At 37.5% G+C, this 12,775-nt stretch overlaps 1 long non-coding RNA gene across 2 annotated transcripts in view; it reads left to right on the top strand.

Moving 5' to 3' along the window:
* The window catches only part of LOC141577953 (uncharacterized), a 370,166-nt gene that overhangs the window by 269,319 nt on the left and 88,072 nt on the right, over positions 1-12,775 (top strand). For both annotated transcript variants that reach the window (XR_012507631.1, XR_012507639.1), the window contains exons 3-4: positions 7,521-7,668; positions 9,925-10,063. This is a non-coding gene — a long non-coding RNA (uncharacterized LOC141577953). The remainder of the gene's footprint in view (positions 1-7,520; positions 7,669-9,924; positions 10,064-12,775) is intronic.

Here is a 12,775-nt window from a genome sequence, read left to right as displayed (position 1 = left end):
GTTGCACCCCGTGGCTGGGAAGGAATACAGAGCAGAACAACCTCGGTCCCCCATAAATTGCGAAAAAAGCAAAGCAACAGCTGGTGTGCCCTGGGGGGAGGGCACCATAGCCTTTGTCTCCTCAGACCTGCGCCGCCATTACTGGCACTTCTGGTGAGAAGTGAGGTGGGGCACAGCCACAGCTGCCATCTCCTCCTGTGCTCAGCACCCGGATGGGGGCAGGGGCGGGGCCTAGCCCTGAATCTGCACGGGGGGCTCTGCAACTTCCTAGGCAGGACTGAGACTTGTTTACAGCCTGAGGCAGATAGGATCTTTCTGCCCTGGCAACTCAGAGAACTTGTGCTGCCAAGACAAACAAGGAGCTGAGATTTGGCACAGAGCAGGGCCGAGGCCATTCCACGGTCTTCCCCAAGCCCACCTTCAGAGCGCCGACCTGAGGCAGAGTGGGCAGCTGCACAGAGCAGCTGAGCAACTGGCACTGGGAGAGGATGGCGGCAGGTCGCTTTCCTGGCAGGAACACAGCATCTGCCCTCGGTGCTGGGAGGGGGCACAATCCGCCCACTTGCCTCCCCCAAGGGCAGCATCTGACTGCGGCATCAGGAGGAGGAGTGACCTGCCCACCTACCGGGTAAGAGCTTAGCACCTGACCCAGTGTTGGGAGGGGGTGCGACCTGATAGCCAACAGCCACGGAGCAGCACAGACGAGGATGCCAACAGAGGGCCTCTGGAAACAGCAAACTGAGTATGCAAAACAGGGCGAAGACACAAAGACCTCTCAATAAAATCATTAAGAGCACACCATCTCCAGGAGAACTAGATAACTGATACTCCTTAAGCCACAGTGCCAGAGAGATATGAGCAATATGTAGAAGTAGAGGAACCACTCCCAATTAGATGATCAAGAGAAATCCCCTGAAAGCACGATCAAGGAAATAGACATTGATGGACTACTAGGATCAAGATTTCAAAAAGGAGTGATCAAAGTACTGAAGGAACTAAAAGAAATAGTGTTTAGAGATATAAAATATGTCAAAAATGAAATAGAAGCTATAAAGAACCAAGTAGAATTAGTAAACTCATTTGCTAAGATGAGAGCTGACCTAAAGGCTGTGCAAAGCAGGCTAGATAATGCAGAGGAATGAATAAGTGACCTAGAAGAAAGGACAATGGAAAGCACCCAATCAGAACAGCTGAGAGAAAAAACAGATAAAAAACAATGAAAACAATATAAGGGACCTATGGGATAATATAAAGCATGCCAATCTATGCATACTAGGGGTTCCAGAAGGGGAAGAAAGAACAAAGGGAATTGAAAAGGTATTTGAAGAAATCATGACTGAAAACTTCCCAAACCTAAAGGAATCAGATATCTGAGTACAGGAGGCTCAGAGGGTCCCAAACAGGAAGAACCCAAACAGACCCACACCAAGACATAATATAATCAAGATGGCCAGAGTCAAGGATAAAGAAATGATCCTAAAGGCAGCAAGAGAAAAACAAAGAGTGAGTTACAAGGGAACCCCCATAAGGCTCTCAGCTGATTTCTCTACACAAACACTACAGGCCAGAAGGATGTAGCAAGATATATTCAAAGTCTTGAATGAAAAAAAGATGAGTCTAGGATACTCTATCCAGTAAGGCTATCCTTTAGACTAGAAGGAGAAATAAAGAACTTCACAGACAAGCAAAAACTAAAGAGTTTAGCAACACTAAACCCATGCTAAAAGAAATATTGACAGGTCTACTCTAAATAGAAAAGAAGCAGGATGCTACAAAAATGAGAAACTCATAACTGGAAAGGAGATAACTGCCATGAATTACAAAAAGAATAAACACAAAATTGTAAAAGAAGACATCTAAATCATTAAGAGTGGGAGAGGGAAGCAAGGAAAGCCACTGTGGAAAACAGTATGGAGATTCCTCAAAAGACTAGGAACAGACTTACCATATGACCCAGGAATCCCGCTCCTGGGCATATATCCAGAAGGAACCCTACTTCTAAATGACACCTGCACCCCAATGTTCATAGCAGCACTATTTACAATAGCCAAGACATGGAAAAAGCCTAAATGTCCATCAACAGATGACTGGATAAAGAAGAGGTGGTATATTTATACAATGGAATACTATTCAGCCACAAAAACCGACAACATAACACCATTTGCAGCAACATTGATGTTCCTGGAGAATGTCATTCTAAGTGAAGTAAGCCAGAAGGAGCAAGAAAAATACCATATGAGATTGCTCATATGAGGAATCTAAAAACAAAACAAAACAAAACAAAAAACATAAATACAAAACAGAAATAGACTCATAGACATAGAATACAAACTTGTGGTTGCCAAGGGGGCTGGGGGTGGGAAGGCACAGACTGGAATTTTAAAATGCAGAATAGATAAATAAGATTATACTGTATAGCACAGGGAAATATATACAAGATCTTGTGGTAGCTCATAGCAGAAAAAAAAGTGACAATGAATATATATATGTTCATGTATAACTGAAAAATTGTGCTCTATACTAGAATTTGACACAACATTGTAAAATGACTATTACTCAAGAAAAAAAAAAGTTAAAAAAAATAAAGTAAAATGTGAGATGAGAGAAACTCAGGGAAGGACTGGTAACCAAAGAGAAGCCAGGACATGATGGTTTGAAAGCTCTCAGACTCTTTAGATGGTCCAAGATGCTGGAAAAAAAAAAAAAAAAAAAAAAGTTGCACCGAGCAAACATTAAAGCTAGGGCAAGACCAGGAAAACATTGTACTAAGGAGATAAAGTCCAGGGTGTGGCCACTGAATCTTTTATTAAGATCTTGGAAAGATCTAAGGTGGTGCCTCAGAGAACCTTTAGTCAGATTAGCCCTTCAAAGAGTTTAAGAGTGTGCCATGGAATCTCTCAATCAAGCAATAGGGCTTCTAGAAACATTTGCCTGGCTGAATTTCAGAATTGCCCTAGACTAGTTAGTTCTTCTGTGTCTCCCACACACCACAGGACTGTCTATAGTGGTTCTTCTATGCCTGTCCCACCGCTGCATGTTGGATGAGTATTGGGGGTAGGGCAGGGAGGCAGATGATTTGGGTTTTTTGTTTGTTTGTTTCATAAATCTACAAATCTCAAGGAACTATATTTGAGGCATTATTCTAAGAGATTACACTTGAGGACGCAGGTCCACACCTGGACCTTATTTAGATGATGAGATTCAGGGCTTTGAGCTGATATTGAGGTGGGATGAGAATTTTGGGTGGGGGGGCAGTGAGTATATTTTGCATTTGAGAGGTATGTAAATCATTGGAGGCCAGAGATAGACTATAGTAATTTCTAAGGTGTCCTCCCAATGACCGCTGCCTCTGGGATTCAGTTTTATATACTCTCTTCCTGTTGAGTGTGGTCTGGGCTTTTCAACTCACTTCTAGCAAGTAGAATACAGCGGAAGTGATAGGATGTCAATTCCGAGATGAGGTTATAAAAGACTGTGGTTTCCATATGGGAGCTTCTCTCACTCTTTTTTGAATGGCTCAGCCTAGGGAAGCCAGCTGCCATACCATGAGGCATCCCTGCGGTGAGTTCCATGGGAGTGAGCTTAAAAGTAGACCTTCTGAGGTGTGCCAACAGCCATGTGAATAAGCTTGCATCCTCCCTGGTCAATCCTTGAGATGACTGCAGCCCCAGCCAAAACTGAATGTACTTCATAAGAGAACCTGAGCCAGATTGAGCCAGGTAATCAGCTCCTGGATTCCTGATCTATAAAAACTGTTGCATAATAAATGTTTTACAATTTTCAGCCTTTAAGTGTTGGGATAATTTGTTATGTAGAAAAGGATAAAAATCCATTTATACTTTAGAGAGTAAACTATACTAAAATGTTCTAAATGCTATTGTGTAATCTCTTATGAAGAGGCAATTCCAATCTAATAGGATGATGTTGTCAGTGAATCCTTTAGTCACCATCTGAAGAATGCCACCCTCAGATTTGGTCTCCTACCTCTCCACTCTCTTACATGTTATTATGATTAATCAATTCCTTTAATTATAAAAAATGATAGCTAAAAAGGGCATTAGAGCATGATATTCCCTTGTGTCCTTGGAATTCTCCGAGATTAGAATACTCAAGAGTAAAATGGGTTGGATTAATATTTAAGAATAGCTGACCTTTATGGCATGCTTAATCTGTACCAGGAACTGTGAAAATTGCTTTATATAATCATTTTAGATAAATCTCGTAACAACTCTTTGGAGTATATATCATTATCATTCCTACTTTAGGGAGACTTGCCCAGTGTCACACAGGAGGTGGATCTGAAATGTGAACTTAGGTCTGCCTGTCTGCAAGGTCTAAGCTCATAATCACTCCAGGCAAAGATCTCCTATGCCTCTGTGCATAAACAGGCTAATAAACTATAATGGGTGGAGTCTCTTCATGGCTAGTGCTGGTGAAATAGAACCAGGGTAAGCCTTTTCCATGTCTTCGCAGACGCTGCCTAAGGTGGGTTTTGAATTTAAACAGGTCCCTTTGCCAAATCTGAGCCCATAATATTTTTGAAAGGAGGGGTGATTACTCAAGATGAAATAAATTTTATCACCAGGGTATAGCTTCTGTCCCTAAGAAAACTTCAGCTGATCTTAAATGCTGTCTAGAATGTGGGAAATTCTTGGACTGGACAGTTGTATTGATTTTCAAGATCAAAAGCACATGATCTTAAGCAATCAGTCTCAGCGTTTACAGAGACATTTGGTTGAACAGAACAAAAACTTCATGCTTATGCCTGGAACCAAGACTACTACCTCTCTGTTTCTCACTAAGGGAAAAGGGAACTGGCATGTATGGGAAACTGTTGTGTGCTAGAGAATTTATGATATGTTTTATGCATCTAGGGTCATTCTGACAAATATCATCAACTCACTTGTTTGTTATTTTTAAAAGAATTGAAATATAAAATACAATGGACTCCTTGATATTAACAACTATCTTTGTTCTATTTGAGAAAGCAGATCTTTCTAAAAAAGAATTTGGCATTAGTACAATTTTTTAAAATGGAATTTTGGTTAAGGTTCTTAACTAAATATCTATTTTCATTTGCTTTCCCCTCTAATTCTCCAATAGACTAATTTTTTTTTATGATTTACAATATCCCTTCTATCTCTCACTTTTAAGTTTTAGCATAATTAAAAAAATAATTGTTGGAAAATACAATACATGTTTTTTGGGTTGACTTTCTCATAGTGAAACTATGCATTCAATAACAGGGTAATGGTCAGGCCAAAGTTTATCTTATCACACCAGAGTTTCAGGTCATTTCCAGTTTCCCTATTTTTTCTTTTTAGACTTTCACTTGAAAAGAAAATTAATTGGGAAACACCAGCAAAGCTTTTTTCCTTCCTCTTTTGGCTACTCAACTGCCAGCTGCCAGTTCTTTCTGATTTCTTTATCAGATGTGCACAAGATACAGGGAATTTGTGACTGTTTCTGGAGTTGGCAATAGTTAAATGGAATTATAGAGAATGACTCAAACTAACATGTATTTTGTGGAGTCTTTTGATTACACACAGCATTCTCTGAGACATAAAAACCTCTTGAAGGATTAGCTTGCTAGGGAGAATTAACATTCTGGAAGATTTGTTTCACATTTCAATGATAAAATTATTTCCCCAAAATGCTCTCTGTAAAAAATGTCTCCATTGTCACAAATATCTGAGCTCTTGGGGGCCAGAATCAGGGCACAATTTGCATAGATTAAATACACACATAAACACATGTACATTTTGTAATCCAAAGGTCTCTTGGTTGTGTTATTGTTACCCTCTCTGGAAAGTTTTATCAGAGTAACTATACTGTCTCTTCATAAAAGCCTGTAACACAGACCATGGAAACACTGTTGTAGAAACCTTAGTTGAACCACTGATGTATTGCAGTTGTATTAAGATGCCAGCTGAATTAATTTGGTTAAAATCCGAGTATGTTAAAATCCAAGATGTTAAAATCCGAGTATCCATAGACTAGTGTGAAATATTATTTATTTATTTATTTGTTTGTTTGTTTGTTTGTTTTACTTAACTCCTTAAGGGACCTAAATCATGTATTATAAACAACTTACTTTATGATAACTCTTTTGATAGATTTAAATATTCTTTTTTTTTCAAATGGGATTTTTGCATATTGCTATTGAGTTAGCTACATCAACAAGTTCTCTGAAATTAATTATTTTTATCAAAATATCTAATCTGCTGATTCAAATTTTTAGTTGTATTATATTTCTATCTTGTTGGAATTGCAGTCATAAAGTTTTAACATTGGAAAGTAACTTAGAGGAAATGTTGTGCAGTTACTTAGTTTCTCATCAGAACGTGCAGAGAGATTGAGTAATTTTGCACATTTAGCTAATGACAAACCACCGTAACCAAGAAACAAGATGGGACTCAAAAGCTACCTTCTCTGTGAAGAAGAACCTATGTTCAAGTGAAAATCTGACTTTGGAAATTCACTTTGCAAATTAGCTCAATAGTTGTCTCTAAGGCCAAATGTCCATGGCTTACAGGCTCCCAACAAGACATTTCATAGAGGAGAGATAATGGGGTGAATCTGTGCTCTTCCCCCTTATCTAAGCCCTCCTTAGGCCAGGTTCCCACATTCCAGCTTTCCTATTCCAAAATACACTGGGGTGAGGCATTCTAGAGAGTTTAGCTCTGAGTATGAAATGCTCTGTGACAGGAGAAATTCAGAGAGTGTGTACCTGTGTGAATATGAGAGCATGTTTATGAGGCCAGGATGAGGGTGAGCACAATGGAGAGGTAGGTAGAGGGGAGAAGAGAGCTGTGATACTTCTGGAAATAATTTGCTCCCATGTCACCCCCTGTAAAAGGCATCTCCCTAAAATCAGGCAGGCATAATGAATGGTGTGATACCTGGTAGCCTGCACAGTTATAAATATATGGCCTTTCATCCTAGAGATGGCCCATTACCACTCACTATAACAGTCTGTCACAGTGCTGCTCTGGGGCCATTCATTTTTCATGACCCTCTTGGCGCTGTGACTGGGATTTGATACCATGCTCGGGTCCTTGCCCAATGAATGCTACACATTAATACCTTTTGATGCCTTTCTTCCAAAGGTTATCATGTGTTGCTTTTATTTGTGTGTATGTGTGTGTGTTCTTCCAAAGTCAAAGAAATAAGCAAATAAAGCAAAAACTAAGCTTGGCTTTGCTGGAAACACAGCTTATTCACAGAGTGAAGATTGACTAAAATTTAATCTTAGGAGGTTACAGAAGTTTAAAATTTACAGTTTAATGCATAGGAGGTAAGAAATTTAAAAAAACAGTTAAAAAATTATCTCACCATTCTCAAGGCTCAAATTTCACATCATGAAAGGCAAACTTTAACATAGCAATTGCAGCAAAGCAATTTTCTGATTTTCTGGCTGCTTCAAATAACAGTTGTCCCTTTGATAATATTGACACCTATCTCCTTTCACAATCTAGTGCTTCTCCTGCACTTTGTAACATATCCCATCTGTTTTTTAGGGCCACTGTCATAAGGAAGCCTGGAAGAGTGAAAGAAAGGTCTGATTGATCACAAGGTCCTATCAAATGTCAAAGCTGGCCCTGGCTGACCTCCCATCTATTCAGAGCTGCTTTGATTTAATCTCCAAACTGGCTGCTTCTCCAGGCTGTGAGTTCTATCTGCAACCCATGTGTCAGCATTGAGATATGACCTGCTTCACGCTCCATTCATCTCATTTGAAGGACGGAAATTAAACTGGAGGGTCGGAGAGGGGAACTGCTCAAAATACACACACATTAACTGAAGCCTTTTGTGTGGGTGCATTATAGGAGTTTGAACAACCATTAAAAATTATATTAAAATGAAATTGATCTTTACAGCACTGAAATGGTTTAGAACTTTTCCTCCCATCACCACCCACTTCATCTATTCTTCCTTCCCTCCCCAGGTTGTAATAACCATATGAACTTAATCTCATTAAGGTTCAACGTAAAAGGAGAATTTTCTAATTTACAATTTTTCAGTTTCTTTTAAAAGGTGTTCCTATTGCCTGCAATTTGCACAGTAAATATTAAAAAAAAAAGATGCAAAAAGCTGGTAACCAGACTAATAGACATATAGACAAATTTGTTAAGCATTATTGAGTTGTTTAAGTTTCATCTTTCAAGATTTTAAAAAATTTAATTAAAACTCCACCTTTGGGAATAGTCCTATAACTATCAGCACGCAATGCTACAATATAAATCTACATAGCCTCAGTTCCATTTTTTATTTCTAAACTCCCCCTGCTCTTTCCATTTGCCCTTTTGTACTATTGATCAAGGCCAGTAACTAAGTAAAAGCTTGATTCCTTATAGATTTGCTTGTTATAATAAACTCAAAAATCAACTCTATTTCATTTACTAGAGGTGTCCCAAAACTGTATTTTAAGTGTGCTGGGAAGTTAGCTATGTTTATTTCTGTGTTTGTTTGTTTGTTCATACATTCATGTATTTGTTATTTGAACTCCATACTAAAATGATATCCAGGTAGGGAAATGTTTTTTATTTAAAAAGGATATTGTGTATTTTCCATTATGACAGTAGAAAATATTCAATATCAAAAAAAAAAAAATCAGCAAAGACAGATGAGGAGAGAGATTGAGACAGAGAGAGAGAAATAGAGAGAGAACAGCAAATATCAAAAATGTAAATGCTACTGACCAGAATAATCAGCATCAGTACCTTAGGGTTAATCTTTCCCTTCTTCTGGTATATACACACACATACTTTTTATTTCCTTTATGTGAAATCACATTGTTCCTTCTTGGGAGAAGACCACAGCCTACAGTTTCAGTTTTTCTGGTCATCTTCTTTAATGTCTATAATATTATTTTGTATGGGAGTGATTATTTTGTTTTGTTCATATTGTATTGATGGCCATTTAGATTTTCTAAATTTTTACTACTGTAAATGTTATTATATAAAAATATTTTTATGCTCCCACGATTTTATCCAAAATTCTCTAATCTTGGCCAAAGGATTGCCCAATTTAATACTTGTAGTCAAAGATACTGTGTTTTCTCTTATGGTTCTTCATTTGAACACCATTTGGAAATAACTTTTCTTCCTAGATAATCATATATCTTTTCTTTAGTACATATTGTTTATTTGGTTTATATTTAATATGTGTGCAAGCAAATGAGCACTATAGTAGTGAACATTAATGCTATTTCTACATAAGCCATTTCACAAGACTTATGGGAAAGTTGCAAACACTATAGTTATATGAAAAGAGAGATTTTGAGTATCTATGGTATTCAAAGAATGCCATTTAAGCATTCAGTTTTGCAAGTAGGGAAGCAGGAGAACATGAGATGATTGTATTTCTCTTGTACTGCTTCTCAGTAAAATCTCTCTTCCTGCATAGCCTTATGCAAATATCTTATTACTCAAGGTGGAATGTGTTGGAAAATATGCATTTTGCAAGTTAATTAATTCTTTGCAGTATAGGGTAGAAAGTGAGTTCATTGCTTTAATATAGTACTTTGCAATAGAACTTTTCCAATGATGGAAATGTTGTATATCTGCACTGCTCAATATGGTGGCCACTGGCTACATCTGGCTGTTCAACATGTGAAATGAAGTTAATGCAACTGAGGAACTGAATAATTATCTTAATGTAATTTAAATTCAAAATTTAAATCAATTAGCCAGATGTGGCCAGTGGCTATCTTATTGAATAACACAGCTTTAATAGTCTTACCATTATTTGAGCCATTGTAGTAGTTTGTGAAGCATTATAGACATTTACCTAGTCAGTCAAGTTTATTTCATTGAAAAATAAATATTAGGGAAAAGCTTATAATCATGGAATAGAATAATAAGAAGAAAGATAACAAAAACTACTTTTGCATTGAGAGACATTTTTCACAATTTCTTTCAGGGAGGAGGATGGAAAATTTCAACAAGGCAAAGGTGACGAAAATGTCTTCATGGAATCTTTGTGTAAGATGGATTAGCAAAGAATAAGATGATTTCAGTTCTAAGGTAGGGTTTTGACCCTAACCACATATTGACCTGTGGTAAGTCATTTTTGGTGGTCTTAGTTACTTGATATTCATAATAAGGGGCTTCAAATAAATTATTTTCTTTGTTCTCACTGTGGGTAAATTACAAGAATCTCTTCTGTTGCGTATTCAGAATTAAGTACTACTTTTCCCCTTCATATTTCAATAATGTGTATAAGCACCCAGGGCCAGATATCTTGCAGGTGTTCAGTAAGTATTTGTTGAATGAACGAATGCACTTAGTTGTCTCGCTGGGTCAACTGCTCCTTTCACTGCCCATTCCTGTGGTTTGATATTTTCCACACTCAGACTTTAGCAAAGTTTTTAGATGTAGATGGTTTTGATGGAGGCGAAATCTTTTGCTACAAGTAAGTAGTAGAGGATCTCTGCTGTGAAATTGCTAAAAGGGTCTCCTTCAAAGAAGCATGAGATTCCAGAACTTGGCTGACCTTCTTAAAGGAAACCCCTTGAGTTGCTCTTAAAGGCTTGGGTGGGGTACAACGAGGTGATGGTGGGAAGGCAGGAGAAGGGCTAGAGTGTACCTAAGGCTCACTTTCCTGGAACACTAATCACCTATGACTTTTCTGAGAAGGAGTTCCCCTAACTCAGTAATAATAACTAGCTTGATCACTTGAGTTAAGAATAAACTTTCCTTCATTCATATTCTGACATGTATTTTGCTTGTAAGATATTTAATATCACTCTCTTTGGCATGTAGCTAACTTTTAATGTGATGATGTCTTTTTATTCTAACAAAAGTGCTAACTTCATTAAGGGCTGATGACCTTTATTCCCGGCACATAGTTCTCTATATCACACAAACCTCAGTTCAGTGTAAGCTACTCTACCCAACACAAGATCAAACAAATGGGAAAATATTATCTAAACAGGAAAGCACTGTACTGACATCAGTAGTTATTATGATAAGAATTGATGTTGTAGGTAATTTAATAATTACTCTTACTTCTGGTACATACTCTCCTCCAGGAACTTGGCAGCTGGTTAACATTTTCTGGGCTCACTAAAGAGGCCCTGAAATCTTCCCAGAATTTCTAAGATTTCAATCCTACAAGAATATATAAGGAAAATACATTATACTCTTCACTGAGAAGAGATAATATTAAAAATTAACGCCCATTTCAGTCCTCTGGGATGCAGGATAATTCAGGGGAGGAGAGGAGGTCTGTCACTATCTTTTTCAAGGGCAATTCACAACAACACTTTGAGTGATAAATCCCTGAAGCTTGATGTCCTTCTTCCTATGCTAGAGTGGGAGTGTTGACAATGGCTCCTCTTAAAAGTAGCAATATTTCATTTTAAATTAGTGCATCTGTTTGAGAAAAAAGCAGTGTACAGTAGGAGCTATATAGTTATTTCTATCCTTTACTGTCATGAATTTAACAACTCAAATTGTGTCTTAAGGAAATAGCCCAATAGAAACAAAAATCTAAGTTAATGAATACCTTGAGCCTATCAATAATAATAATAAAAAAACTTGGAAACAATTTAGATACTTAATATTAGGGAAATGCTTAAAGAAATTACAGTGTACTAGCAAGAAACACATTTGAAAGATGTTAACATTTGGCATTTTAGAGCCTATACATATACATGGAAAGTGTTTATGTCATTAAGTCAAGTGAAAAGAAAAAGAAGAATGCATTATTTGTACTCCAGTGCATGAGATGCTTACATGTATATGGACATTAACATTTCCCAAATACTGTTGTTTCATTGGGTTTACATTATCTAAAGAACACAGGCTTGGGATTAGAGGTAGGTTTGAATTTCAACTCTACCACAAACTGTGTGACACTGGCAAATTATGAAACTCTAAATATCCATTTCCTTACCAGCTAAGTTTTCTGGTAAAAATTCAACAAGCAAATCCACTTTAAGAGTCTGGGACATAGCAGAGACTTAGGATCATTATTTCCCTCTCCCTTTACTAAATAATTGAAAGTTTCTTAGGATGAGAAATTTTACTCAAATTGATGGATTTTTACAGAAATTTCAATATTCTTGTTTTGGACCCAAATAAGAATTTGTAGTAGGCTATTATAAATTAATGATTAATGAGGTAACTCTTCACAACTGGTCAATATTCTTTATCTTTGAATGGATTTCAGAAGGATATTAATGTACTGGATTGGAGGCGAGTTTCTATATACAGTTGAAAATTTAAAGCTAAGAATGATGTATTAATTGTCATGGCTAATTTTATGTGTCAGCTTGACTGGCCACTGGGTGCTCAGATCAAACAGTATTTCTGGGTGTATCTGTGAGGGTGTATCTAGATGAGATTAGCATTGAAATCCATGGGCTCGCTAAAATGGGTTACCCTCCTCCATGTGGGTGGCCATCATGCAATGCTATGAGGTCCTAAATAAAGCAAAAGATGGAGGAAAGAAAAATTCATCTATTTTTAAATCCTTTTACCTGCCTCACTGCTTAAACTGGGGTATCTCATCTTACCTCATCTCCTCTGGCCCTTAGATTAGGATTTACACTTAGGCTCCTCTGATTGTCAGGCATTTGGACTTAGACTGAATGACACCATAGTTTTCATGGATCACCAGCTTGCAAATAACAGATTATAGGACTTCTCAGCCTCTACAATTGTATGAGCCAATTTTGCATAATCAAGTAATCAGTTATTTTGTATATATCTCCTACAGTTTCTGTTGCTCTGGAGAACCGTGACTAATACAAATTTTGGCACAGAGA

This window comes from Camelus bactrianus, chromosome 1 (assembly GCF_048773025.1).
Source record: "Camelus bactrianus isolate YW-2024 breed Bactrian camel chromosome 1, ASM4877302v1, whole genome shotgun sequence".
NCBI classification, from domain to species: Eukaryota; Metazoa; Chordata; class Mammalia; order Artiodactyla; family Camelidae; genus Camelus; species Camelus bactrianus.
This window is presented reverse-complemented; position numbering and strand designations above follow the sequence as displayed.